The sequence below is a fragment of the Melospiza melodia genome, chromosome Z (assembly GCF_035770615.1).
Source record: "Melospiza melodia melodia isolate bMelMel2 chromosome Z, bMelMel2.pri, whole genome shotgun sequence".
NCBI lineage: Eukaryota > Metazoa > Chordata > Aves > Passeriformes > Passerellidae > Melospiza > Melospiza melodia.
Genome location: NC_086226.1, coordinates 47,412,585 through 47,440,105, shown reverse-complemented (window position 1 = coordinate 47,440,105; position 27,521 = coordinate 47,412,585). Strand labels below are relative to the sequence as shown.

The 27,521-nt window shown below is 35.1% G+C and overlaps 1 protein-coding gene across 18 annotated transcripts in view; it reads left to right on the top strand.

The window, feature by feature from the left end:
• PTPRD (protein tyrosine phosphatase receptor type D) overlaps positions 1 to 27,521 on the top strand; it is a 1,164,217-nt gene that overhangs the window by 291,912 nt on the left and 844,784 nt on the right. For all 18 annotated transcript variants that reach the window (XM_063180610.1, XM_063180611.1, XM_063180604.1 and 15 more), the window contains one exon: positions 2,251 to 2,358. The gene's annotated coding sequence lies outside the window, so the exon portion shown is untranslated. The remainder of the gene's footprint in view (positions 1 to 2,250; positions 2,359 to 27,521) is intronic.

The window sequence follows — 27,521 nt, the reverse complement described above, 5'->3', positions numbered from 1 at the left end:
TTTTTACCTCTTAACCTCTGGTGATGATTCAGTCTCCTGCACTTCTCTGCCTTGGAGAATTCCAGACTAGACTTGTTTGGAAATTCACCATTAGAATACTTTCTGTTAAGAAATTATTAGTTGTTCTCAAGATGCAACTTGTGATGACATATACAGCAAAGTGAATTTATCTTTGAAGCAACTTTGGAGAGATTTAATTGTCAGTTACACATTTTACTCATTAACCTTTGCAGTCTGGAGACATGGTTATATTTCCCTGCAATTCTAGAAAAATTGTTGGTTTCTGACAAAGTCTTCAAACACTTTTGGAATTCTGCCTGTGAATAAATGTTTTGAAATTCAAAAATATTACAGAACTTGTAACAAAAGCCCTTTTTCAGCTCTCTACTGATAGTTATTTGTGGTCAAATCTATAAGCATTTTAAATTAAATTTGTCTGAACAGAAGATTTATGTATAAACAGCCTCCACTAAAGCTTATACTGAAGGGGCAACTATTGAAAGGGCTTCTCAGAAAATGAGTTTACTAATGGTGTAAGTCCAGGGATGCAAAGTGTTTCTGGAATAATGCAGACTTTTTATTTTTTGGAATTATGTTTATAACAAAGATTAGGAATTTGTTTCTTGATATTAAAATTAGAATATAGTAAAATGACATTTCAGCTGTTAGGAAATCGCATATTAATTTTATAAGATTATTTCAATTGTTTTGCACTAATTAATTTTTTAAGCCATTAAACTACAGGAAAAGCATTACTGATTTTTTTTAAGTTAGAGCATACTTATTATTCTGATGAAATAAAAATGTGCAATTTCCCCTCAATAAAATAACATTAATTCTTAAAATAATGTCAGTATGTGACAAGGTCTAGTTCTTCTAGATGTTTACACGCTAAATTGAAGGCCATAAATTTGTCAGATGTGCAGTGCCTCTCCAACAAGTGTTTTTATTAGCATTGAATAACTAACTATATAGTATTAATCCATCTTCTTGTAGAGTATTTTTATAACCTATCGTTTCCTCTAAGGTTGTATATCCTTTACAGCAAGGAATGCTGGTGGATATAGAGCTGAAATTTTCTAAGCCACCTGTGATTTTCTGTACAATGTTGTTCTGTCCATACTGCTACCATTGCATGAAAACTCACTATTAAGTTATTTTAAGTCAGTGAGTTTCTGAAAAATTTGTCTCCTGTAGAAATCTATTAATTGTGTTGTAATAAAGCTGAGAGTTGTAATACATTTGGTTCTCTTTCAGTTAGAAGGACAGAAATATCATATGGTCACAAGACAACAAAATTACTGAATATTTACTTCTAGGTGTAATAAATCTCTTTTTGTGGTTTTTCCACCGTGTTTTTTTCCACATGTTTCCATTAATATCTCTGTCCCTTCAGATATCTCTCTGTTGTCATGTTGCTACTGGTTGACCTTCTTCTGCCTGCAAATAGCTTCCATGAAGACTTACAGTATATTTTTTTCCCAGAAACTTAAACTGATTGGGCTATGATTTTCAGAACCCTCTTTTCCCCATCTTCTTGATATTATATTACACTCTTGATACATTAGATTGATGTTACGGTATAGTATAGTATAGTATAGTATAGTATAGTATAGTATAGTATAGTATAGTATAGTATAGTATAGTATAGTATAGTATAGTACAGTATAGTACAGTATAGTATACTACCGTATTTTAGTTGCTCTTTTAGTCAGTTAGGACTTCTTATCTTCATTTCCTTTCAAAGGTGATAGAGAGCAATTTAAAATTGAGAGACCTTTTCTTTAACCTTTTGTTTTATAAATAATTTTCTCATAAATTTGAAGTCTACAGTCTGTAATAAGAAGAAACTTGGAAAAAAGAAATGGTACTTCGAGATCAAAATGAAAATGAAACTTTATTTAGATACCTACATTAAGCTCCTTTGCTCTGAAACACTTAATTTGCTACTGCTAAATTCTCTGACTAATTTCTTCAGCATCAACATTTTTAAATCCATACATATTTGTATAAATATATATATGAATAAATGTACACAAAATGAATTCTTTTTAGACCACTTATTTATATGTATATTGTATCACACAATCAAGGAGAAATTCAAAGAGTGAAACTGTTTATGCTTTTATCCTTTGTGTAACTCTTTTGATGACCCCTCTAATGAGACAGGCTAAGATAATATAATAAATGTCTTATTGCACTTGGAAGATAGGGAAGAAAATTAGTAACTGACACACTGTTTCATTCCAGGTGGGAGTAAAAAACAACTGTTTTCCTCACCGTTTACAACTCAGTTAAGAATTTGACTGACAGAATGTTGGCACCAGCTGTGGCAGAACTGATCAGCCTCAACTCCAAGTAAGTGATGTCTTACACATTTGGAGATTCATTTCAGATTAAATTTACAAAGCCTACTGATTTCTAGCAACAAACACAAATTAAAAATACACTTTATATGGCACTGTAGAGGACATTGATTTCCCTTGTTGTAGAATTCTTAAACATATCTTTAAATCAGTGTGTAACTTCATCTGTGCATAATGTTACTTGGCAAATTTGATGCCACCTCATTCTGATTCCTCTTCCTTTCTAGGCTATTAAAAGCACTATCTGAAAGTAATGACAAATTATTGTGAAACATAAATATAAACATGAACATGGGGGAAATGTTCAATGATCAAGAAAATGTAGACAAAAAATAGTTTGTTGACATAGAAGAAAAACTGGTGGAAAAAAACCTAAGTAAGAATATTTGGATGCTAATTAAATTAACCCTACTTCCCACTGTATTTCTCATGGGAGACAATTGTGGGTAAAGAAAAGAGTTAGAAGCCTTGATAGTCCAAAAATTATCTCTGAGGGAGGTCCACATGTTATCTTTCACATGGTCAAGGTGACAGCAGTGCTACAGTCACCCACACAGGAATTACACACACACATTAAAGTGCACCTCTCATCCTTCTAGTCTTAGATTTTTAATATTCATGGACACCAGTATCTCAGTTCTACTTAGAGTTTTGTTTTCTTTGATGTTGAAAGATTCCATTTTTCTTATAGCTAGTAGGAAACTGTGGAGAAGATAAAGGCAGGATGGTTATCAGTTTGTTGGATCAGCTTTTTGCTCACAATATAATTTCTCAGTGAAAATCTATTTTCCTCTTTCAAAACTGGGCACACGATGCCTATTGTAGCAGACCACAGCTAAGAGCATCATTTTTACGTTGGTTCATTTTTACATTGGTATATATATTCAGTATGAACCATTCAAATTGGTCCCAAATATTAACTAGCTTGTAGTGAAAAAAATCAGAATTAAGAGAGTGTGATGAGAGTGTAACTAAATTATTTAAGATATTTATGTACTCTGGAACACAAAAAAAAAGTAAGATGAAAAATGAGGGTGTAAAGTTACATATTTCACAAGTCCTTCTAGTGAGAAAAGTACAAGAGATAAAGTGAGAGACTACTTTTGGATAAAAATATGTGTATATTAATCAATTTAGCTTAACACTTACAATATGAGTGACAAAAAATATAACCCAGAAAAATGAAGGATATAGAGCTAAAGAAAATTGCTGCTCAAGTTACAGCAGTTTAAAATACCCTGACACCAGAATACTCAGTCTTTTTCTATCACTTTATCCCAGTGATAGACTAAAAGGCAAGGAAAAGAAATATTGTATTCATTCTACATATGGGAACAAGGTCACAGCAAAGTGAACATTTGACATTACGAGTCTGCTATTGGGCCAAAAATGGAACCTGTTTATTTTGACCCTTGTTCCAGGGTTTCAGACTTCATCTTTGTGAAAGGTTAACACTTTGCATCTAGATAACATCAGGATCAGATTTTCACAAGCTTTTAGTACCCTCACTGGATGAGGTCTTCTATTCTTTCCAGGGAGAGCACTTAACTGACTATCAACTGATAGTCCCTGATTTTAAAATATGCTGAAGGTCAAGGTTAACATTTTAGCAGCTTTCCTATGTGATGACAAAATTTGACAAGGTCTAATTGGTTGTGATTTGTCTTTTAATCTTGTAATCTCTTATTATTGTTCCATTTATATGTGTGAAGATAACAGAATTTAGAGGCATATTGAACTGACATTTCCCTTAGACACGGGAAAAAAGTAACTGTGTATGTACTGATGACATTTCTCTGGATTGATTCAATTCATAAATAAGGGCAAGAAAAAAGCTTAGCTTCTGTCTGCCTCTTTTTTAGTGCTTTGAATAGGCAGGTAGTGAGTAGGGCAACAGTTCTTTTTCCCAGTTTTGGAGCTGTTGTTTACATGGTATCGTCGGGAGGGTACGAAAATCTCTTTACTGTTTGTTCATCAATAATGAGTCTAAAAGTTATATATAGAGAAAAAAAGGAAACTGATTCCCTTTAAACATGACAAAAATTCTGTCTGCAGTTCTTAAACTAAGGCCTGCTAATATATTAAAGTTAAGGCTTGAGAACTTTTACATAAGTTCAAAAGCATCTTCTGAATGCTATGTAAATAACATATTCTTAAAAGTCTTTGAAACAAGAACATCTACAAAGATAGAATTTTAAGTACTTTTCCATATTTATAAGTGCAGGATTTGCTGATGGTTAATGTACTGTATGTGCAATACACATACAAACCACTCAATAAATGAAGCAATCCCAGAGCAGACCAAACAGAGACGGCATGTGAATATAGTAATATGAATATCATTGCATGTGGAATCCTGACATCTTCTATTTTTATAATTCCTGTGGAGTGAAACTACTCTTCTTTTTATGCAAATGTGAAATTCAGGTGAGAAAAAGCAATTAATTTTCCCAATGTATTATAGGAAATACATGGAAGTCCAGGGAGATAGATACTTTTCCAGATCGTTAGGATCTTGAAAATGAAGCTGCCCTTTGTCCCTTTGTGCAGGGCTGTCAATAATACAGGAAACAAGCAGTCTGTTTTCAATTTCACATAAAAATATTTGTGTTTAAAAAGGGCAACAATTTTTGGAAACAATTTATAGCATTGGGAATACTGTTATTTTTTTGTCCACATTTGTAACACATTGTCTACACACTGGTGTTACAAGAAAGCTGTCACGCATCTTTATTTCATATGATGTTATCATATGAAAGATCACACATTTCACGCATCTTATCATATTAATTTTTATGTACCTTTTAAGTCAGGTAATATACCTGACTGAGTTCTGGGATGGGGCATGTTTGTTTATATGTGATATGAATTTGGATAGATCCTATCTGTTGATGCTAAGTTGATCTCAGTAGAGCTTTGTGCAGACTATTTTCAAGCTGCCTATTTTCATGCAAAGTTATCTGCCTTGTGTTGAACATTAAAGTCACAGCTAAAACTGTTCAGTCATGACCTAGGTGAAGCTTGGATAAAATATCTTGGTATGTCCATTATTTTTTAAAAAGTATACAGCTTTTACTCAAGATAAACTGTTGCTTCTTCACTAGAAATTCACTAGAAATCACAGTAATTATTGACAAGACCATAGTTTACTTCAATTTCTAGCAATGATTGCCACATGTTGCAAGATGATTTGCCTCTGGGGATATCTTTGTACATATTGTTTATAAAAACTTAGAAGTTTTTGTCTGCATGGAGGATACCCCAATATCACACGACTCCTACATGTGATTATGTAGTCTTTTTGCCTGTATGCTAAGATGACTAAATCTTATTAGGTGTAAAAAGGTATCAATTTAATATGTACTGTATGTATGTATGTAATATGTATGTATGTATATGTATGTATGTAATATGTATGTAATAAAAATAATTTACTAGTAGTATAATTGAAATATTGAAAGTCTAAATAAAATACTATTTTCAGTTCAGATGTTATTATTATGCATAAGGAAAGAAAGTAAGTTTACTGATGAGACCAAAAACTGAGAGGTGCTGTTGACTCTTGGGCAACAAGAAGGTTTGCAGAGGGATCTGGGTAGGTTGCTGCAGTACTGTGTGCCACAATTTAAAAAGATTTTAGTATCTTCTAATATATCTAGAGGAGGGCAACAAAGCTCATGAAAAAGCTGGGAAACATGTCCTGTGAAGAATGGCTAAGGATTTTGGCCTTGTCCGGTTTGCAGGAAAAGAGGCTCAGAGGTGACTTAATTTCTCTCTGCAGCTTCCTGAGGAGAAGTGGAGATGAAGGTACTGACTCTTTTCTCTGGGATTCAATGATAAGACAAGTGGGAATGGTTTCAGACTGTGACAGGGGAATTTCAGACTGGACATTAGGAAGCAATTTTTTATCTAGTGGGTGGTCAAAGCCTGGAAGATAGAGTGGTGGTTGATGTTGTGTCAGTATTTAGAGGTGTTTGGACAATGCCCTTAGCAACAGGCTTCAACTTTGGATCAGCCTTGAAGTGGCTAAGGAGTTGAAGTAGATGTTTGTAGACCCCTTCCAACTAAAGTATGTTATTCTGTTCTAAAGAATAAACAAAAGATATATTACTAGAGGATATCTCTCCATAATCATCATAGAATTATAAAACACCAGATTGCAAGGGGCCCTCAGAGATCATCTGGTCCAAACTTTCTTGTCAAAAGCATGGTCTAGACAAGATTGAGTAGCACCCGGTCCATCTGAAATTTAAGTGTCCAACCCTGTGGAATCTACCATTTCCCTGGAGAGATTACTCAGAAGTCTGATTGTTTTGAAAAAACTTTCCTCTTGCATATAATCAGATTATCCCTGGAAGTAACTTGTAACTGTTACCCCATATCTTTTCCAAATGACTCCTGAAAAGGGGGTTGTCAACTTCTTTGTAGTCATTCTAAATTTTCCTGGGTGGATGTTGTCAGGGCCCATCAATTTGCAGAGGTGAAGTTGCAGTAAAATTTACTCACCAACTCATCCTTCAGCAATGGTGGGTTTCTGTTTATTTCAACCTGGACTTTTGCTCCCCAGTGGAGCTGGTGCAGAGAGAGGTAAATGAAGTGCTGAGAACTTCTCCCTTTTCAGCATTTTTGGTGACCGATTCACCTCTCTTGTTTAACAGAAGAATAGTACTTTCCTTCTGTTTCTGTTTGTCATTGAACAGTTTCTTGTAGTTTTTGATGTCTCTGGTCAAGACCAGTTTTAGCCAAGCTTTTGCTTTTGTAACTGCATCTCTGCACACCTTGGAAACACTCTTGTGTTTCTCAATGGGTCTTCATTTGTTTTGACATTTTTGATGTGCTTCTCTTTTGGTTGTGATCAGACTCAAAAGCTTGTAGCTCAGCCAAGGGGATCTCTTGCTCTGCCTACTTCCCTTATCTTTAAAGGGGATTAACTGGTTTTTGCTTCCAGAAGTGCATTCTTGAAAAACTCTCAGTATTCACCAGCTCCTTTTTCCTCCAGGGAAGCTTCCACAGAATACCTCCCAGCTGTGTTGTGAGCATGTTGAAGTTTGCTCTTCTAAAATCTTTGTCTTTAAAATCTTTAAAATCTTATGTGCTCCCTTCAACCCCAAGCTTCACAATACTGCTGCTAAGGCTATGACTAACCAAGATAATTGCATAGCAGGTTTCCTTGGTTTGTGAGCAACAAGTCCAGCTGTGCCTCATTCCTTTTTGATACATCTAATTTTTGTATGAAGAAACAGTCCCATTTCAGAAACTCTCTGGATTTCATGTGAGCTGCTGTATTCTTCTTCCAACAAATGTCTGCGTGTGCCCTAAATTGCCCTATAAGAATCAAGTTCTCTTGATCCAAAGCTTGATAAGTTCTTTATAACCGTAGAGTCTCCAGTATAATCTGAACCACTTTTCTTGTCATTTACTCCCTTTGCTCCTCTACACTCTATTATGCACCCCATTTCCAAACAGCCTCTGTTTTCATGCCAGCAAGCCGTCTTCACCAAATCATTATGAAAACCCAATAGATGTTACATACAGACTTCACGTATTTGTTATTAAACTCTATTTAAAATTATGGTCACCAAAAAAAACCAAAACTAAACAAAACAACCCCCTTCCACATGAACCTACGAAAAGAGAAAAATCCCAAAGCAATCAATCAACCAAAAAACATCAAAAAACTCAACAAAACAAAACATCCAACTAAAACAAAACAGAGATGGGCAGGCCAGGAGAAAAGATTATATCTAAACAAGTTTAAGCACAACTTCAGGCAGCTGAAAGCTGTTTCAGACAAAGTGAGACTGATTAGCTTAATTTAGGAAAATTTGCAAAGTGACCATAATACCTGTGGTTGGCTACTGGCAGTAGTGAAGCTTTTATTTACTGCAGTGAGCATTGTTCAGTCTGTAAGTACTTGTCCTAATCATTATTTTCCTTCTGTTTCTGTTCGTCATTGAGCAGTTTCTTGTAGTTTTTGACGTCTCTGGTCAATACCAGTTTTAGCCAAGCTTTTGCTTTTTTAACTGCATCTCTGCACTCCTTGGAAATGCTTTATTGTCATTATGAGAAAGAAATCATCTTCTCTATGCTGCCAGTGTTATCTATGTGATTTGTGAATATTGCAGAACAGGACTTAGTAAAAAAATCTATCTAGCTACTCATTAAATAAGCATTATCTCTTACCTGAACTTCTTACATGTGAGACTTAAAAATGTCAGAACCTGTACAAACAGCAAAATATACTCATTTAAAGCATTTTTAAATGTTTTACTTTGCTGACATAGCCACATTTACAATGAAAGGAAGTGACACCTTCCCTTACCTCAGAAAATCTGGTTTTTTATTAGGCTTCATATTTTGCATATTCTCTTCCGCAACTTTTCTCTAATCTGCTTTACTCAAATTCAGAATTAAACATTTTAACATAAAGAGCTGCTAGTTCATTTCCTCTCAATGTAGGAGCAGGCACAAAAATTGTTTATTTTTCACCTAAATTGGAATAAAATTATTATTGTTGGAATAAAATATGTACTAATTGTAGTAAAATTATTTGGATTTTCTAGAACAGAAAATAAGAGGCAACATTCTTGTCTCTATATCTCACCTTCCTCCATCTCCTTTTGACTGAAACCGTAAATTAAATAGATAATAAAATCTAAAAGTGACATCCTCAGAAAGCTATTAGGTTTCTTATTTCTTTCCTTTCTGCTATTGACTTTTCATATGTGAATAAATACATTATCCATAGCAGTATAGCTGGTGGCTGAATTATTTCTAAAAAGAAGTCTGGTTCCTTCACTCAGGAATATTTGCAGTAACTTACAGGAAAGAGGTTCTGAATTAATTGTTAACATTGCAAACATACAAACAGACATTTTACAAAAACAAAACCATTCTAGATTTTATCTGCAGTCAGTCAAACCTCCCAAACCATTATAATTTCATGATGTATGCCCTTTTCTTAAAAATCATTTTAAATCTAGTTTGCTGTTGTCTATAAATAATTAGCATTCAAATAGTGTCAGTCAGATTGTCAAGCAGCCAACATGCACACAAACATATCACTGCTTATTACAGCAAAAATAATGTTTAAAACTTTGGAAGTTTTTACTGCTTCAAAGCATTTCGTAAATACAACAGCTGATCCCTCCATCTCTACATATTTAGTGAGGTTGTGAAAAATTCAGCAATGCTCCAAGAAGGCAGCTAATACATATAGGGTCAAAGGGTAGATAGAGGTCCAATTGTGTCAGGAACCCACGTTTTAAAAAAGGAACCCACTTGCCGCGGCAGTTACGTCCAAATATGGACAACACTGGACAAACCAGACCAGTGAAGAGCTTTTTGCTTTTATTTCCAGCACATCAGTCTCAAGACATACAATGGAGACATGATGTTAACAGCTCGCTGATCCACAGAGAATGCCCCAAGAGGGTGGGGTGATACAGAATGACATAAAACCATCTCAGTCTAGATTTCAGCCAATCATACATAGAACAACACATATTGACAAGCATTCTATCCAATCTTATAAAACACACATAATGGTAGTTGAAACAAAGACTGGAACAAAAGAACAGAGCTCTATTCATGCTACCCTTCTAAAGATATACATTAAATAACCTTGTTGTCATCCTAAAGCCAATTCTACAGAGGCCTATTGTTATTTGTCACGTATGCTCTACTGCTTGGGAGACTTTTCTGCTTGCTTGGGAAACTTTTCTGCTATATCTGCAATGCTAACAAAACTTCAGTCTGAGGCCTATACTTTTTTTTTAACTATTTCCTAAAAACCCTCTAACTTTATGGATTCCAACATTTCCCCCTCTCTGTTTGACCCAGAAGCTTTCATTTTCTTGTCGCTTGCTACTTGCGTTTCATAGCTCTATTGCAAAATTTCTGCTTATTATCTATTGGAGACCTATTTGCACTAAACTGAAGCATTGCTATATTACGGCACAGCAACTTAATGCTGTGAAGACCCAATCCCTGAAAGAGAGATATGAATCACGTTTGGCAACAGTCACAAGTCATTGTTCGCAAAACTCTGGTCGATTCCAAGTCCTTAATTCAAAACCTTCGTTCATATCTATACCTTCGTCTACTGCTTTTGTGAGATTTCGTACACTCTCTGTGCTTCTACTTCCTAACTCTCCTGCTTGTATGACAAAAACTTCTTGGACTGTTTTGTTCATCATTCGCCGAACAAAACAGAGTATACAAGGTACCACTATCAATATCGGTATCAGAACACCTAATACATAAAGACCTATCTTGCAAATTTGCCTTAGCCAAGGTGCAAAACTCCAATTTTGAAACAAATCATTCAGCCAGGAACCTCCATCTTCTTTAATTTGGGCTGTCAGATCCTTTAATTTTTGAATGCTTTTGTGAATGGATTCAGAATGATCAGACAAATTCATACAACACAGTCCTTCAAATTCCTCACAACCATGTCCTTGTGCCAGTAAAAGAAAATCAATGGCTGCTCTGTTTTGAAGAGTAACATGTCTAATACTATCAACATCGGTCAACATATCACTGATTGCAGAGGATGTGGCATTAGCTTGTTTGCTCAGCCAGCATCCAACTCGATCTAATTGTCTCAATGCCACAGCTGAAGCCAATTGGGGTAGAAATATACCTGCTGAAAGCCTTCTGGCGGCATTCCAAGGCATAAAATCACTCTGACAGTTCTCATCATAATGAGGAACAGCTCTCGCACTCCTTTGTTTCCTTTTCATCACTGCTTTGGCAGTGGGGGCAATTATGGTGAGCATACCAATGCCTCAAGGGCCACCTTCAAGGTGGGCTGGAATGCCTTGCCAACCTCTGTCTCCGCAAATGAACCAATACCCTTTTGGCAATTGCCGTGGATATTGATCCATCTCAGGAAGTACATACCAACTGTTTGAAACATTACACCAAAACCTCAAATTTTTATATGCAAAATAATGAGGGGTAACACTGAACTTTGGGGGATCACCTCTTCGCCAGGCACAAGTCATGAAAGAAAAACGAAAATCCATGGTCAAAGAACCAAGGATTTCCAATTCTTGAGGTTCAGATGCTGCCCTGAGAAGTTTTTTGGACCAAATGTTCCAATTGAAGGAAGGATTGTTTCCATTGTCAATTCCACCTGGTTTACCATTGGATTGTTTTTTGACCAAAGGCAACTCTTTCACTGGCACACCAACCAGACAGGTTGAGAAAGGCTTTTCTGGTTCCGAATTAGACAGACATATAGTATCCAATCCGGCAGCCTTGGCTAAGGTCACCCGAACATTCGTTTTTGGTTGATCCACAGGCAAATCTGCACAACAAAAAACAATTAAAATCAAGCAAAACAAATGTACCATATGTACTTGTCCCATCTCTTTCATGAACTTAGACTTGGCAGAATTCTTTCTACACAAAAACAATAATTAACTCTGCCAAAAATTAACTCTGTTAAACAAACATTCAGTATTCAATTGGCATACTCATAAATAACATTGACACGAAATCAGAGTTCATGGGTTCCACCGATTCACAAAGAACGTCAGGAACAAGGAGCGTCAGGCGAGACCCGGGATCCTTCGATTCGGTCCACGTCTGCGTACTTGCATCCTCGGTTCTGGGCTCGTCAACAGGTTCTGAGGTGCGATATGGTTTGACATTTTTGGCAGGAACCCACTTAATTCCAGCACCTGTGGAGACAAAAGCATACCCTTTCCCCATGTTATTAATCTGAATCTGTGATTAAATTAAAAAGTTGAGGGAAAAGCTGAAGAACTCAAACCACAGTCAAAGTCCAGTGATGAGGTTGTCTTCTTTGAAGAGTTGATGATCTTCTTTGAAGAGTTGATGTCTCAGCCTTGAATCTTTGTTGCATCCTTGAAGTTTAGTTGTAGAAATGTCAAGTCCAGCCTTTTGGATTTCAGTCCCAACACCAGCACAGGTTTGCTGCATCTCTGTCTGAGTTGAAGCTGTGATGAGCAGATCATCCAGTGTAGAATCTTGAATCCTGGAAATTTCTGTGAACTGAGGACAAAACTTGTACAACAAGACATTAGCAGATCATATATATCATAACAATCACATCTTATGACAGGTAAAAAGTAGTTTTGATTGGAATCTTTACATATGACAATCCTTTTGTGACACGACCAGGATTACAGTGAGGCCTTTTGTCAGAGGCTGCCACTAGCTACCAGGTGTTCTGCCAGTGTCCGAATTCTTGGCAAGGACATTGTACTCTTGTCCGGAAATGTTGCCAGGCCCGGGACTTTGGCCAGGTCCAGGACTTTGGCCAAGTCCGGGAACTTTTCCAATGTCCAGTGTTTTGGCAGAGACCTCCGAACCACACGCCTCCTTGGAGCCCTGCCATGAGAGACAGGGGTGGGCTCCATCAAACAACACACCTCCTCCGAAGCCCGGCCCAAAGGGGCTGGGACAGAGACGTGTTCCCCTGGTCCAGGAAAAATGCCAACGCTGGCCTTTTAACCTTGAATTTGTTACTTTAGAAAAATTACCACAAGTTTCACATTGTCTCCCTGCCAAGAAAAACTTAGCTGGAGAGTTGTCATCCTGAAACTCAGAATTATGGCTTGCATGGTTTTGTTTTAAAATGCAAGGAATAGGGTCATGACATTTTAAAAACTCAACCCATGTTCTTTCAGGGGGTCTATGAGAGTTATCCATCCTTTCAAATGACACCACCCTTTGAATTAAAGCCAATTTTTCTTTCTCTGAATCCATGGATTGACAAACACCAGAAAAACCATGTTTTTGCTTTACTGGAAAGGAATTCCCCAGAACCACAATTTCCTGAGTGGAAGAGACCCCTTCACCTCCCACCTCAGGCATAGTAAAATGTAATTCAGGTTTCAGTGTCCCTGCACAAACAATTTTAGGAAATACAGTCCCTTTTTCATTTCCATTTTCTACACATTTTGTCCCTTCCCCCTTACAAGATTCACATCTTTTTACATTAACAAAACCACGCGAAAAATCCGAAAGAGTTTCATTTTTTCCCAGAGGAAGAGAAGAAAGATTTTTTTCAACAGAGTTCAAAGCATTATGCCCGAGGGCGTACGTGGCCCTAAGTCCGGCTAGCTGGAGGGGAGATGGCCGATGCCCTCACCGCATCTGAGGCCAGCCCCCCTTGGCGTCCTGGCCTCGGGCTGGGCTGGATCGCGGACTTGGATTATTCGCGCTGGATGAGATGAAGAGAAGGAGTGACCACTCGCTGGGGTTGAAGTTGGTTTATTGGAAGGTGGAAGGCAGAACCAACCAGCAAAGGGCAACCAACACGTGGAAAGGACCCCAGAAAACGGCACAGAACTAGGGGAGAGGCAAGGTTTTAAAGGGAAGGGGTGGAGAAGGGAGGGAAACCCAGCTAGCCAATGAGAGAACATAAAGGGAGGTACTTAACATAACTGACATCCAAACATATCCAATAAATACAAAATAAAGGAGGGGCCCCGGGACACCAGCCAACCACAACCCCCAGAGAGAAGAAGGTTCTTGAAAGCTGGGAGGACTGGGGGGGTGATTGACTGGGCCCAGGGAGGAGGAAAAACTTACTTATAAGGTAGAATGGGGGAGGGGAAGTTACATAACTTGGGTGATCGACAACTGAGGGGGGCAGGGGTAACCATGGTGACATAACTGTAAGGAGAGCTGTGGCAGGAAAACTGGGGAGGGAAGAACCATTTTGCAAAGAGCAGGGGGAACAATACATATAATGGGGGAGCAAAACAAGAAACTTAAAAACACATGACAACAGCATTACTTTCAGCATCTGAAACAACATTTGTTACATTCTCCGATACACACACAGTTTCCATTTTGCTGGAATTTAAAGACACAGCCAGAAATTTTGTTTTCTGAGTCCAAGTTGATCTTATTATTATCAGTTTGTTTAAAACACTCCATCAGAGCTCTAGAAGTCGGCATAAGTGCTCTTAAGCTTTCATCTTTTTTGAGAGAAACTAGATTATAAATTCTCCAGTTTATCTGATCCCAAAAATGAAAAGTAAAAGCAGACTGTAAATTTAAATCATGCGTATTCACTTTAACCCAGATAAGTAAGTTTTTAAGCTCAGTTTTTGAAACTTCAGAGCAACCTTTCTCTTGTAACATTGTCTCTAATTGATGAAAACCATCCCATTCAACTTTTGATAAGTTCGTTCCCATTTTTGTTTTCTTCTAACACAAAAAACCGTAACCCAAGAGCTCTCCCGAGATAAGTTACTTACAAATTTCTTGGCTTCGGCGGGAGAGATGATACCGTCCTCCTGATTAACACTTGGGTCTCCAGCAGCTGGGAAATCCACGATTTTTCTTTTTACTTCTAATCTACGTCCTCGAACGGGGTTTTCCTCACACGGGCAGGCACCATTTATAGGGTCAAAGGGTAGATAGAGGTCCAATTGTGTCAGGAGCCCACGTTTTAAAAAAGGAACCCACTTGCCGCGGCAGTTACGTCCAAATATGGACAACACTGGACAAACCAGACCAGTGAAGAGCTTTTTGCTTTTATTTCCAGCACATCAGTCTCAAGACATACAATGGAGACATGATGTTAACAGCTCGCTGATCCACAGAGAATGCCCCAAGAGGGTGGGGTGATACAGAATGACATAAAACCATCTCAGTCTAGATTTCAGCCAATCATACATAGAACAACACATATTGACAAGCATTCTATCCAATCTTATAAAACACACATAATGGTAGTTGAAACAAAGACTGGAACAAAAGAACAGAGCTCTATTCATGCTACCCTTCTAAAGATATACATTAAATAACCTTGTTGCCATCCTAAAGCCAATTCTACAGAGGCCTATTGTTATTTGTCACGTATGCTCTACTGCTTGGGAGACTTCTCTGCTTGCTTGGGAAACTTTTCTGCTATATCTGCAATGCTAACAAAACTTCAGTCTGAGGCCTATACTTTTTTTTTAACCATTTCCTAAAAACCTTAAAACCTTCTAACTTTATGGATTCCAACAATGCATCTGGTTTTCTCATCTTATGTTTGGAAGTCCCTTCTGAAATCTGTGTGAAACTTGTTCCAGACCTGGTGTGTTTCAGTTTTCCCCATGAAAAGCAGTCTTTTTAGGGCAGATCACTTCAGTGTTGACCTATTGTATCATCACTGAAAGAGCACGTGCAAACTGAACTTTAGTTTGCACTGAACCACAATGGATTTCTTAGACAGATATACAGCGATTAAATTAGAATGCCAATTGTGGGCACTCACATTCAGCAAAAAAAGAAGACTGAGGAGTGATGATTAAATAATATATTCATAGATTACACCTCCATTCACTCATTTTGGCTTCACTGTTTGTAACTTACTCTTCAGACTGAAATTACAGTTTTTTCTCTCTTCACTCCAGCTACTCTCCTCTGCTTCTCAAGGCTGCAAAGGACATATGGCCTGGAACCACCATGCATGTGAATTCACCTTAGACTCTATGTGCTTTTACAACTGTAAAAAAATCCAGGGAGCATATCTCTGTCTCCTGTCTGACCAGAAAGGCTGTACACAGGTAGCTGGAAAGATAGCAGACATCCACACAAAATCATTGATAAAATAATTAAGAAGATTTCCTGATTTTATGTAATTGTTTCTTTAAAGGCAACTTCCTTTTTTAGTAAGAACACATGGAAAAAAATATGGAAGCGATGCTGGTATAGCTAGATGTAACTAATGAGAAGGGAATTCTTCAACTTGTATTTTCTTTGAAGTGTTTAAGGTAGTTCTTGTAGAGGGCAAGAGAATCAGAGGGGACAGAATACTGGCATTCTTCCCATCCTAATGGACAGCTGGATCATGATGGACAGGTTTCCAGCAGTAGTGTGACATTTCTGGAGGATTTGTGTATGACAGATGGGATACCACCTGCTGACAAATTGAAGGGGCTATATTAACATTATTGAAAATAGGAAACTCTAAAACATGAGTAAATTAAGGGTGTCACATCTTTTGCTCCTAATATGTCAGGAAATATCAAGATTTATAAAGAGGTGAAACACAGAGGACAACTGACTCATTTGGAACTTATTCCAAAGTTTTGAATGTGTAGAATGTAAAGGATATTGGAGGTATGTATAAATTATTAGGCTGGACAAAGTTCTTTAAGGACAGATTGATCATAGCTGTCACTGTTAAACAAAATATGGATACACCTGGCTCTATTACCTTCATGAAAAAGTAGCTTCTTCAACACACTTGCAGTATTGTAACTATATTACTGCCTTTTTTAAGACCTTTCCTATCATGCAGGAGAATTTCTGTGCTTTTAGTTTCAGTTGTCATGTGAATGCATCCAGTGTAGAGTAACATTAAGCAACAAATTAAATGAATCTTAAAACTTTAGACATTTGATTGCTGAAGATCTGTAGAGGAATTAAGTGCACTTTGACTTTACCTTTTTTGCAGTATTTAAATTATTTTTAAGTGTGTTTATACAGAAAAGCTCCATCAGAATGACTACAGAAGGCCAGCCTGCACATATACTTTGATTATGTAAGGTACAGTTCTAATTAATAAGAATTTCTACCTTCTATGTATGATTACTCTTTTGTTTAAATACAGGTTTAAAAAACCCTCAAACATTTCTTTAAATGAGTAAAAGCCATAGGTGAGGAACTAGCAGCAGCAGGTAATTTCTAAAACTGAAGGCAGTATAAATTTTAGCCCATATGAAAGAAAACAGAAAAAAAAATTTAAAAAAAGCCCTGAGATGTAAAAGCAATGAGGAAGACTGGCAAATAGGAAAATAAGCCTTTTGGCAAAGAGATAGAAAGTTTAAAAATTAAATTTTCAATTTTCTAGAAAATAAGTGTTCAAGATTAATTCTAAGCTCCTAGACCTGCACGGCAAACTACCTCTTATTCTCCATTTTGTATCCAATAGGTAAAATTTGTTCACTATTCAGCAGCGCTATGCCACATTTTGCCCATATTTCCCATAATGACTGTATCCCTCCTGTAAGAGGATTTTCACTGGAAACAGTGCTACTTTTAGCAGAACAAAGAACTTGTAAGCTCAGAAAGGATGTCCAAATTCTTTTCTATAGCATTAGGAAGAGTATTATATTTTTAAGGCTCCCTGTCCATGGAAGATGGGACAAGTAGCCAACTCATTACACAGTAAAAAGGAGTACTCTGTTTTAAGAGTGAAGTCCTGCCTGTTTCAGGATTTTAAGGTCTGTAGCTGTAAACAATGTCTTGTTTCACATTACTCAAAGTTATGGCAATGAATTTTTCTTTGGTCTATCCTTTTTTCCTGGTAAATTTGTACTAAAAATAGAAATCTGTTTCAGAAGACATTGAAGTTAATCTCAAGCTTTTAGTATCATTTGTAGCGCAAAGATCATAAATGCTTGTTTTGTTTTATAGTATTTATTTATTCTTCTGTTGCTCTAAATAATTAAGATGTGTGAAAATTATAGTCACATAAGCAATAGTTCACAAACTACTGACTAATTCATTGATTACTGCTGCTTTGAAATATGACTACCATTTCTGCTGACACTTACAAGTAAGATGATTTACGGACAACACTTTCCCAATTAACATTATAATGTATAACTTTATATAAAAATCATATTACTATGTTAAACACATTAAATAGGCAATAGAATTCCTATCGCTTAGGCCCAGATATTTATGTTATAGAAATTCACAGTTATTTAAATATTTATAAAATGAGAGTTGAGAGCAGCATTTTGAAAAGCAGTTAATAATGAACAGACATCAAGGGAGCCATCATTATAACAGCAAAACGCTGTGCAATTCCAATAACTTCCCTGGTGCAGAAGCAGGCCATCAAATTTAATTAAAAGCAGTCAAAAATAAACTGAAAAATTGAACTGCAAAAGCCTATCCTTTGCCAGCAGCTGAAGGCAAAGAGAAAGAAAAGGGAGAACCTTGAAAGTAGTAATGAATTGATAAGCCTTTCTTCCTGCAACTTGTAATTTGTTCTGTCAGATTTTAGTATCAGTTAAACTAGATTAATAAAACAACCACTGTCTCTCCATCTTCAATCCTATGCCCAGTCCTTTTCTTATGGGTTTTGATGGTAAATGAAAGCCTGAGAGGGTCAAAATTTAAATTAATTTCCTTGTTTGCTGATTTCTTTTATGTAATTCTGTCATGTACATTAGTCAGACACAGACAAAATAAAAACAATTTAGAGACAGAAATAAACATTTCTATTGAATGTGTTTTCTGGTTTTTCCAGAGAGCTTTCATATCTTTTTATCCAACAAAGTTAGATATAACCTGCAAAATTCATCTGCCCCTACAGTCTCCCATGGGGTAATGAAAGATAAGGAGAATCATTTGCAATGTACAAGGACTAGCAAATTTATTGCTGCTTTATATGCTCAGATTAATGTGTGTATATTCAAACTGTACCACAAGGACAGAACCAATTTGCTTTAGATCATTTTATTTTTTATAATAATAATGTTTTAATGAAGCTAAATCTTCCCTGCTGTGACCTTATTATGTTTTTCAACATCAGTGAGAAATAGATTATATTGAATTGTAACAGAGCTCATGAAACAGCAGGAATTTGGAGGCAGAAGATCAATTATGTTTTAGTGGTCAATACAGAATTAGAATAGGCAAAAGCCTAGTAGATTGTGGGAAATAAACCGATTGAAAAAGAAAAAAGTAGATTACTTTCATGCCAATCAACATTACACACTACAATTTTTATAGGGGTTATGAAGACACAGTAATTTCCTAAGACAGAAATTTCCACTCTAGTAGATATTTTAGGAGGATTGAAATTATCATAAAACAAAGCAAAGTAAATAGGAAGTGTGATGTAGAACGACTGAAAAAACTGATAGCAATATGACTGATAATTAATTCACTCTTTGAGAATAAATCAACTCATATGAAATTAAAAGTGGCCTAAGTTATGAAATTTTTTGCATGTCATTCATTTTTCATCAATTATCATAATTTGAAAGGTAAATAATAATTAATTCAAAATAGAAGTTAAACTTTTCCCTCATTCTAATTTCTCTACATCTTTGGTCAAAGGTTATGCTCTTGAGTACAGGAGTGAGAAAACTTTCAAGCAAGATTTGCCTATAATTTGCTAGATATTGAAAAAAAATGCTCCTCAAATCACTTACTTTTCCTGAAATTCCTAGTTATTTTTGATGATGTTATATTCAAATTTAGATACCCTTTACACTAAAATAATGTAAAAAGCCCTCCAAAAGACATGAAAGGAGAGTCTACTACCCTCAATTATATGAAAAACTCCTTATTTTATGCATTATGTAGGAAGACTTTCTTGGATGTCATGCAAAGCAGTAAGAATAGTATTCATGTACAGGACTTCCTTGTACTTCTAATATGAAGAAGGCCTGCATATTCTTAATGTATATTAATTGTAATTCTTTAAACTTCTTCTGCATGATTCACAGTGAGACAGAAAATATTAAAAGGCACATGGTATTCTAAAAAAGTGAGTGAAAGAATTACTTGATTTTCAAACCTTGAAGGGATTCTTTGCAGTGAGGGTAGGATACCCCTGTACACTGTCAGCCTGATGTGGACGCATTTGAGATTGCTCTAGTGCAGTCAGATGATAGAATAGTCAAAAATCTTGGAAATAAATACAGGAAACATAATAACTTCAGCCAGTGTGAAGAGCATTTTTTTACCTGAGGTACTCAGACTGAAGAAATATCCAGCATGTTGGAACTGAAATATCCAGATGTTAGAACTGAATCTGAAGCAAATACGTGCCAAGGTTGGTCTTTAATATTTGCTTGCCCACTAGCCCCATCTGGAAAACAAGTCAGAGGATTTGAATGTCCCCACATATCAGCCGCCTAAATCGGGATCTTTGAATTCTAAAGAAAGAAGTGAAATGGATACAATATGTCAGTCATCAGTGTTCTCACATTTATCTGTAAAGAGGAGGTCATCTTGACTTGTACTTCTGGGGATAGGCAGAGAAATTCCCTTATGACATGACTCAGTGAAGCAGCTGCAGCTTTCTAGAAGGTTATCAAGAATTGGTTTGAGAGAAATGACTGGTGGATGTATTTTTCAGATGGTTGGAAGGTCCCTATTCTTATCACAAGTCATTTATTTCCATGAACAAATAGTCAGGCTGTCACACCGATATGTAGTCACATTCAGTGTGGAAAACAAAAGAGAGACTCTCAAAATCCCTCACTGCTTTACAGAGTGAAATCCTAAATATAAACTTGGTATCCTTTGGCCTAGAGTGATCTTGGAAATACCTTCTCTCCTGGTGCAAGATAAGACATGAAAGGATAAAAAGGGATCAATATGCCATTCTGCTGTAAACCAAAACTCTTTTTTCCTCCAAGTGTGTTGCCAGTTCATTAAACAAAAAGTTTCACCTTAGAGAAGACTTAAAATACTTTTGAAATTAAATCAAAACAAAACTGAAGAATACAAAGCTTATATTTGAACAACAATTCAGTATGGAAAATACTAATAGTCAATGCCTATGCAAAGATTGTACTTTTAAAGTGAATTTCAGTCTTGTGTATATACACCTTGGTTTTGTTTCTTCAAAGAAAATGTTTGACTATGGAAATTAAGTTAGCAGTAGGGAAAGTCAGGATAAAGATAGTGGAATTCTGCTTCTGGATAACACACCTCTTTTCAAAAGTAGGAAGTCTTTTGATTTTTATTTGTTTTTCCTCTTCCTCCTTCTTTTTATTCTGAAATGAGAGATTTTTCTAAGCATAAATTTAAAATCAAGATCAGCTTTATTCCACAAGTCTCTGTAGTGCAAATCTGTGTCCAAAACTGCGTAAAATCAATAAAATGTAAACACAACTTATAGAGAACATGTTGACTATATAATCCAGCTTTTTTATCAGTGGGGTGCTGACTCTAACACAATTACATTGATTACTAGGTACTATTCTTTAATCAAAACAGCTTTTAAGTAATTTACCGTCCAGTGCAATTTCATTCTCTCTTTGATCTTCTGCTTGATCAAGGGAACTTCTTCACTTGTACCTCATAGTTAACTAAGTTCAAGTCAGCTTTTTCAATGTGATTTAATTAAAAGATATGACCATGTTTAAAATTTATCATATTAATGGGATTTTTTGTAATAATATTCTAGCTGAAATATTGTTTTTTACAACTACATACTGAAATGTCACAAAAAATATTATACTCCAGTATTTTCAAATAAATTTTAAAGATCCAGGGAAGAAACAGTCTTTTTAAAACCACTTTCATGCATACTTTAAAGCCTAGTTCAATGATGTAGGAATAAGAATGAAAAATTATAGAAATTTTTCCCCTGGTTTATCAAAGTACTAAAAATGTTTGTAACTTAGAAAAAAAACAAATTTGTAAAATTTGAGTGTAAACAAATTTGCAAGGACAGTGGTACCTGCCAGTTTTGAATGATGAGCAAATTGATTCTAAGCAGCTTTGACTTTACAAACACTAACTAATCCTTGCCTTTCCCTTGATAAGAAAATGTTTGACACATCAATTAACATATAAATAAAAAATCACGTTGAGGATTTTTCCTTTCATGTTACTATTTCCTTCTGTAAATGTTGAACTATTACCATGCGTCACATAATGTTAAATTTCCATATTTTCAACTGAAAAATTGTTCCATTTATATTGAGCTAACGCTAAAGACTGTCATTTAATCTGTACCTTTGCATTCCAATTTGAAGGCTATCTGTGTTGTGATTAATTTGTATTAGCATATGATTTTATTACCTTTGTCCACGACATTGAAGATGGATTTCTGAGGCCTCAGGTTTTCATGTGGTCATTTGTCTTGTCCCTCACTTTACACACATTATTATTAAAGATCTTAGAAGGCATCAAGTGTTTTTCTTTGCTGCACTGCGATAATCAGTGTGTCAATAATTAATGTGCAATAATCAATAAAAATGACTTCTTGCATGACCAAAAAAAAGTACAGTGCACGGAACAGGATGAATTCTGACTTTTTCCTAGGATATTTAAAGAATATTATTTGCAATTGCATTATGGTAGGATGCTACTATCCCAGCTAATAATGAAATATATACTTTGAAATATGTTTTTAAAAGGACTACAAGGGGAAAATCAGTTGTTCTGTATAATAGTGCTGGAAAATTAAATTGCTATAGTTTTTTAATACATTTCTGTGTAACTGAAATCTGATTACCTCACTTTCTATATAGTCAGTAAATAAAACACAGGCATCCCAGGAAAGACATAAAATAAATACTTGTTTGGATGTTTGCTTGTGGGTTTTTTTTAATCACAACTAATTAATAAAACCATTATTGTGACTCCATATTTTCTTAGGATGGAAATAAATAATTTCCCAATTTACAGTATTTATCAAACACATAATTATCAAGAAAAAGAACATTAATGAATATTATTAAAATTTACTTCCATTATGATTTTAGGTTTTATTTTTGCAAGGAAAAAGTAGAAAATAACATAATTTGGTTTTATTATTTTAATAAAGCATATAGCTGGCAGGAAATTTCAGCTACTACAGCTCTTCCAGGTAAATCAATGCTTTGTCAATTTATGTGTGTTTTGTTGTATTGGCTAATATTTTCAGATAACGAATTTTCTCCATTTATGGAAGAGTAGCAAATATTATTTGTTAAGCTATCAAATTATCTGTGGTCTCACAGTAAATGGTCTCACAGTAAATATTAATATTGTATTACATATACAGGCTTGCTATTCTGTGTTCCCAAAGATTTTTTCCAACTTGTAAACAGTAAAAGTTACTGAGGTGTTCCCAGTAGTGAGAAGAGGCGATTTTCAGTTTAGGAACAGTGGGCAAGAATAAATTAATCTCCAGCTGTGATCAGTAGGTTCTTGAAAGTACTTCTTTCCAAGTTCTTTCAGATTCACTCTGCTATGGTTCCTCAGCAGGCTTATTTGAAGTACCTCAAGCACAGACCTGATTAAAATTGAGGATTAACCCTTGACCTGCCATTTTCTCCCCCGTCTTGAAATGTTCTCTTGATAAACAATGATTTCTAATCAAAATAGTTTAAATATTTTCTATTGTTACAGTTACTCAAAGTTTTCAGGCTCTTCCTTTGAAGGATTTGGTAAATCAATATTAGGTATAAGGTTAACCCAGTTTAAAAACATTATTATAATTTAAGAGCAATTAACTGTAGATGCATTGATAGGGGGAGAAAAACAAAGCAGAATATTAATTCTTGAATGAATCAAAATGCTGTTAACAAATAACAATGAGAAAGCATAATCAGTCAGTATCTTTGTGTCCCTAATTTTCCACATCAGGGATTGCTGTATAAGTTTGAATAAAGGTTCAGGGTGTAGTCAGTAAGGAACAGATGAAGACTACTTGAAAAAAACAGGCTTTTTCAAATATTTGACATATTTATGCATTAATTAATACTTATCTTTGAGAACATCCAGAGAACAGACCATGTTCCAGAAGACTGAAAAATGTTGAATATATTTTTAGGCTCACAGGAGAAGCAGCTGAAGAATTATAGGCATGCAACAATAACTTTAGTTTTCAGAAAAACCTGGGGAGAAATAATAAAATAAACTGTATTTGCAAATATGGAGGAAAAAAAGTAGAAAAGAAATAGCCAACTTGAATTTATTCTAGCTAGATCAAAACAGTTTCATTTCCTTCTAGAGCAAGCTAACAAAACTTAGAGAGGAAGAAAATATATATGTCAGTCATTACCCAGCTAAGACTTGTCATTGTCTTGTATGACAATGTTTCCACAAGTCAGGATGGGAATCATGGAGGTCCAAGTGAAAATTTTATAAGAAAGATGAAAATTTATTCAGGTAATCTTATTAAAAGGAAAGCTATTATCAGCTTACTGTTAAAAAAGATATAAAGTGTCATTCCCTGTGAAGTTGCCATAAATAAAGCATAAATCAAATTGTCATAAATCAATATTACTCAATAAACTAAAAATTAAAAGAAAAATAAGTTATTACATGTTTTATGTGTTTATGAATACAGTAGCAAATATTGAATTTAGCCTATATACAATTAAAAATTACATTTATAAATAAAGAGTTCTAGAAATACATGGTGAGGAATAACTATCTTCATACATGAAGTTCTGGCATAAGCTCTGGCGACTGACCTTTTGGAAAAAGGTGATATCTGTGCAAAACCAAGAGAAGTACATGAAGAAGACTAGAACTCCAGAAAACTCTGGCAAACTTAATTAACAAGAACAGATTGAAACACCTGGATATATGTTAGCTACGAGAAGGACTGGTTAGGAACTGGTAACATTCTCCAAAACCAGGTAGCCTGCTTCAAAAACAATGACCTGCTTTTTCATGTCCATGATGGCTAAAAGATATAATAAGTTTACATGTGAGACTTCTATTGGACCAAAAATATAGCTGCAATAATGATTATGTACTGGGCAGGTTGTAGTATCTTTATAATTTAAGACCTGTAGAAAAAAAAAAAAGAAAAATAAATTAAAGCTGGGAGTAGATAATTATTACTTTCCTAGGGCAAGGAACATCTTAAAGATTCACATCCAGATTTGTTTTCAGTTGTTGGTCCTGTAACTTGCAATAGACTATATTTGCTTATAATTTTGGAAGAATAGTTAGGCAGCCTTTGCTTTTTTTTTTTTTTTTTTAGAATTTTAACTGATAGAACAATTATATAATACTATGATGTTATCAAACAGTAAGGAGAATTTTAAATAATTTAAGGGTATTTTAACTGATTGGACAAATATGCTTTTGGTTTTGCATGGGAATTTAAGATTGTCATTTATGTGCCATTATATTTACATGCATAATATATATAAAAGATAATACATTTTGAGTGAGTGGGTCATGAAATTTATTTAATTTAATGCTAGACTACCTTCTGTAGCAGTTGTCATTCATTAATATATTAATATACCAACTCTAAATAAATGTGCATATATTTGTAGGATGAAAATATCTTTACAATTTTTTGAATGTTAAATTGGAAAGAGTACTTATCCTTCAAAACTGCAAACTCGTTCTTAAAATCCATTAATCAGCATGTTAGCCATCCATAGCAGAATTTTATGAAAAACACCATGCTAACCACACATTTGACAGAAATGCTTCTTCAGGTAGAAATCTACCTCCCTTCTTAAATTTATAATGAGCAAAGTATGTGCATCAGCAATCAAAGACTGCTAAAGTCTGTAGAAGATGGTGAACTTTACGTTTGGGTCTGCTGTTTATCCCTGAAAGATAGCTAGAGAGGAAAATTATTGGTTCCAGAATGTTTGTTACAAAAAATGCTGTCAGAAAAGGCCTTTTTTTTTGATAGTGCAGCATTGTGTTGACTGTGTAATTTACAGGACAGAAATTAACCTGAGATGATTCTTGATTCCTGTTACGGAGAATGGACTACCAGTTGACATAGGAAAGTTATTTTCAATCTCTTTGACAGTTTCTCTGTTCACTAAATGGATAAAATAATTCTGTATTATGTTTCCTCAGGATTACAAAGCTCCTGTGAATTATTTTGACATTTGCCAGTCGAGAATTAAATGTAATATCCCTGGGTCAAAATCTTGTAATTGGCCATCAGTTAGGCAATGTATACAGTATCTTCTGAAATTTTTTTTGCTTATAAGTTGATGTATCTTGACGACCAGTTTGCAATTTCTAGACTAATTTGATTTTCTATTAGTCCTCTCTTTTTTAACATGGAGGGTATCAATACTAATTCTATATTTCTACTTCTATCCATCTCAAAACTGTTCCTAAAACAGATCCTAGTGTCTGAATTGGAAGGCACGGGATTATAAAACTGACTTATATGTAAATCTTGTGATTCAACAGGCAATCTGGTACCTAGACCATCTGGAAAACAATTTGAATGAGAACATTCCTGATTTTTTAATATATATATGAAGTAGATAATACTGTCAAAAGTTTTAGTGTAAGTACGTGAGGGGGGTGGAAATCGTGAAGCATTTGGCACATTTTGAAGTACCTTAGAGTGCTTGTAGTGGTGTGGAAACCTCACATGATTTGTACATACTGTAAGAGGGAGACATAGGAATCACTTCTAGGAAAAATAGTCTTGAGATATTCAGGCAAAAATAATCAAGGACAATAGGCTCTATATGTAGTTACTTTTGCAGGCATTGAACGTTTTAAAGTTTAACTTTACATGTTTAAAATGTACCTTAAATAACACAAGGAATAAACTTAACTGAATCATTTTCAGTAGGAACAAAGCTGTACATAAATCCAGAATCTTGATTTTTACCTGGCATAGTTTTCATATGCATTGTTTTCGGCTTTAATTTCATTGTTCTAACTTGAGGAAGACTATTCTTTAATCATTATCTGTTAAATAGGTTTTATTTTTGACAAGTCCGTTGTCTCCAGCCCTTCCTGAAATAATGATTGAATAAAGTTTGATATACTGGATACAAGATAGATTATTTCCATTTTATTGATTCTATAATCTGGTTTGGATGTTTACAATCAAACTTTTCACCAAATCTGTGCCTAGCTAAAGAATGTAACTTGAATTTTTGAAGTTCAAAACACTGAATATCTTAAAGATAGTTGTGACTGTCTTTGATGGCTGAGAGAGAGCAAAGTTGAAAATAAGTCATATGTCTAGAGGAAAAAGGATGGTGAGTATGTTGCTGTTTCTCTCTGCCACTCCTTCCTCGTTTTCCCATTCTATAGCATGGGGGATAGCAAAGTTTCTTATTTTCTCATGTAGGGGAGCTGTCTACAAAATGTTAGTTTCTGAAAGCAAACATACAAATGAAAATTAAACAGACTTTAGTGATGCTTTTTTCTAATTAATTTGGGAAGTGTATGTCTTCAAAGTTTCAATGTGTTTTAAGAAAAGAAAAAAAATTAAGATATTTGAACTTGTTGTGTGTTTAATATTGAATTATAATTCAATTGGATAAAGCCAGAATACATCTACAGGATACAGGCTGAGTTAATCTTTCCCCATATTTGTACTATTTTTTCATGCACACTACTGGGAGATATGTCTGTTAGAGTGGAACCTTTGGCTTTCATCATTCATGCATTTCAGACCACATTGTTGACGTAGTATTTCTTTTCTATTTATTTTATAACAGTTAGGTCTTTTAATATAGAAGCAAATATATT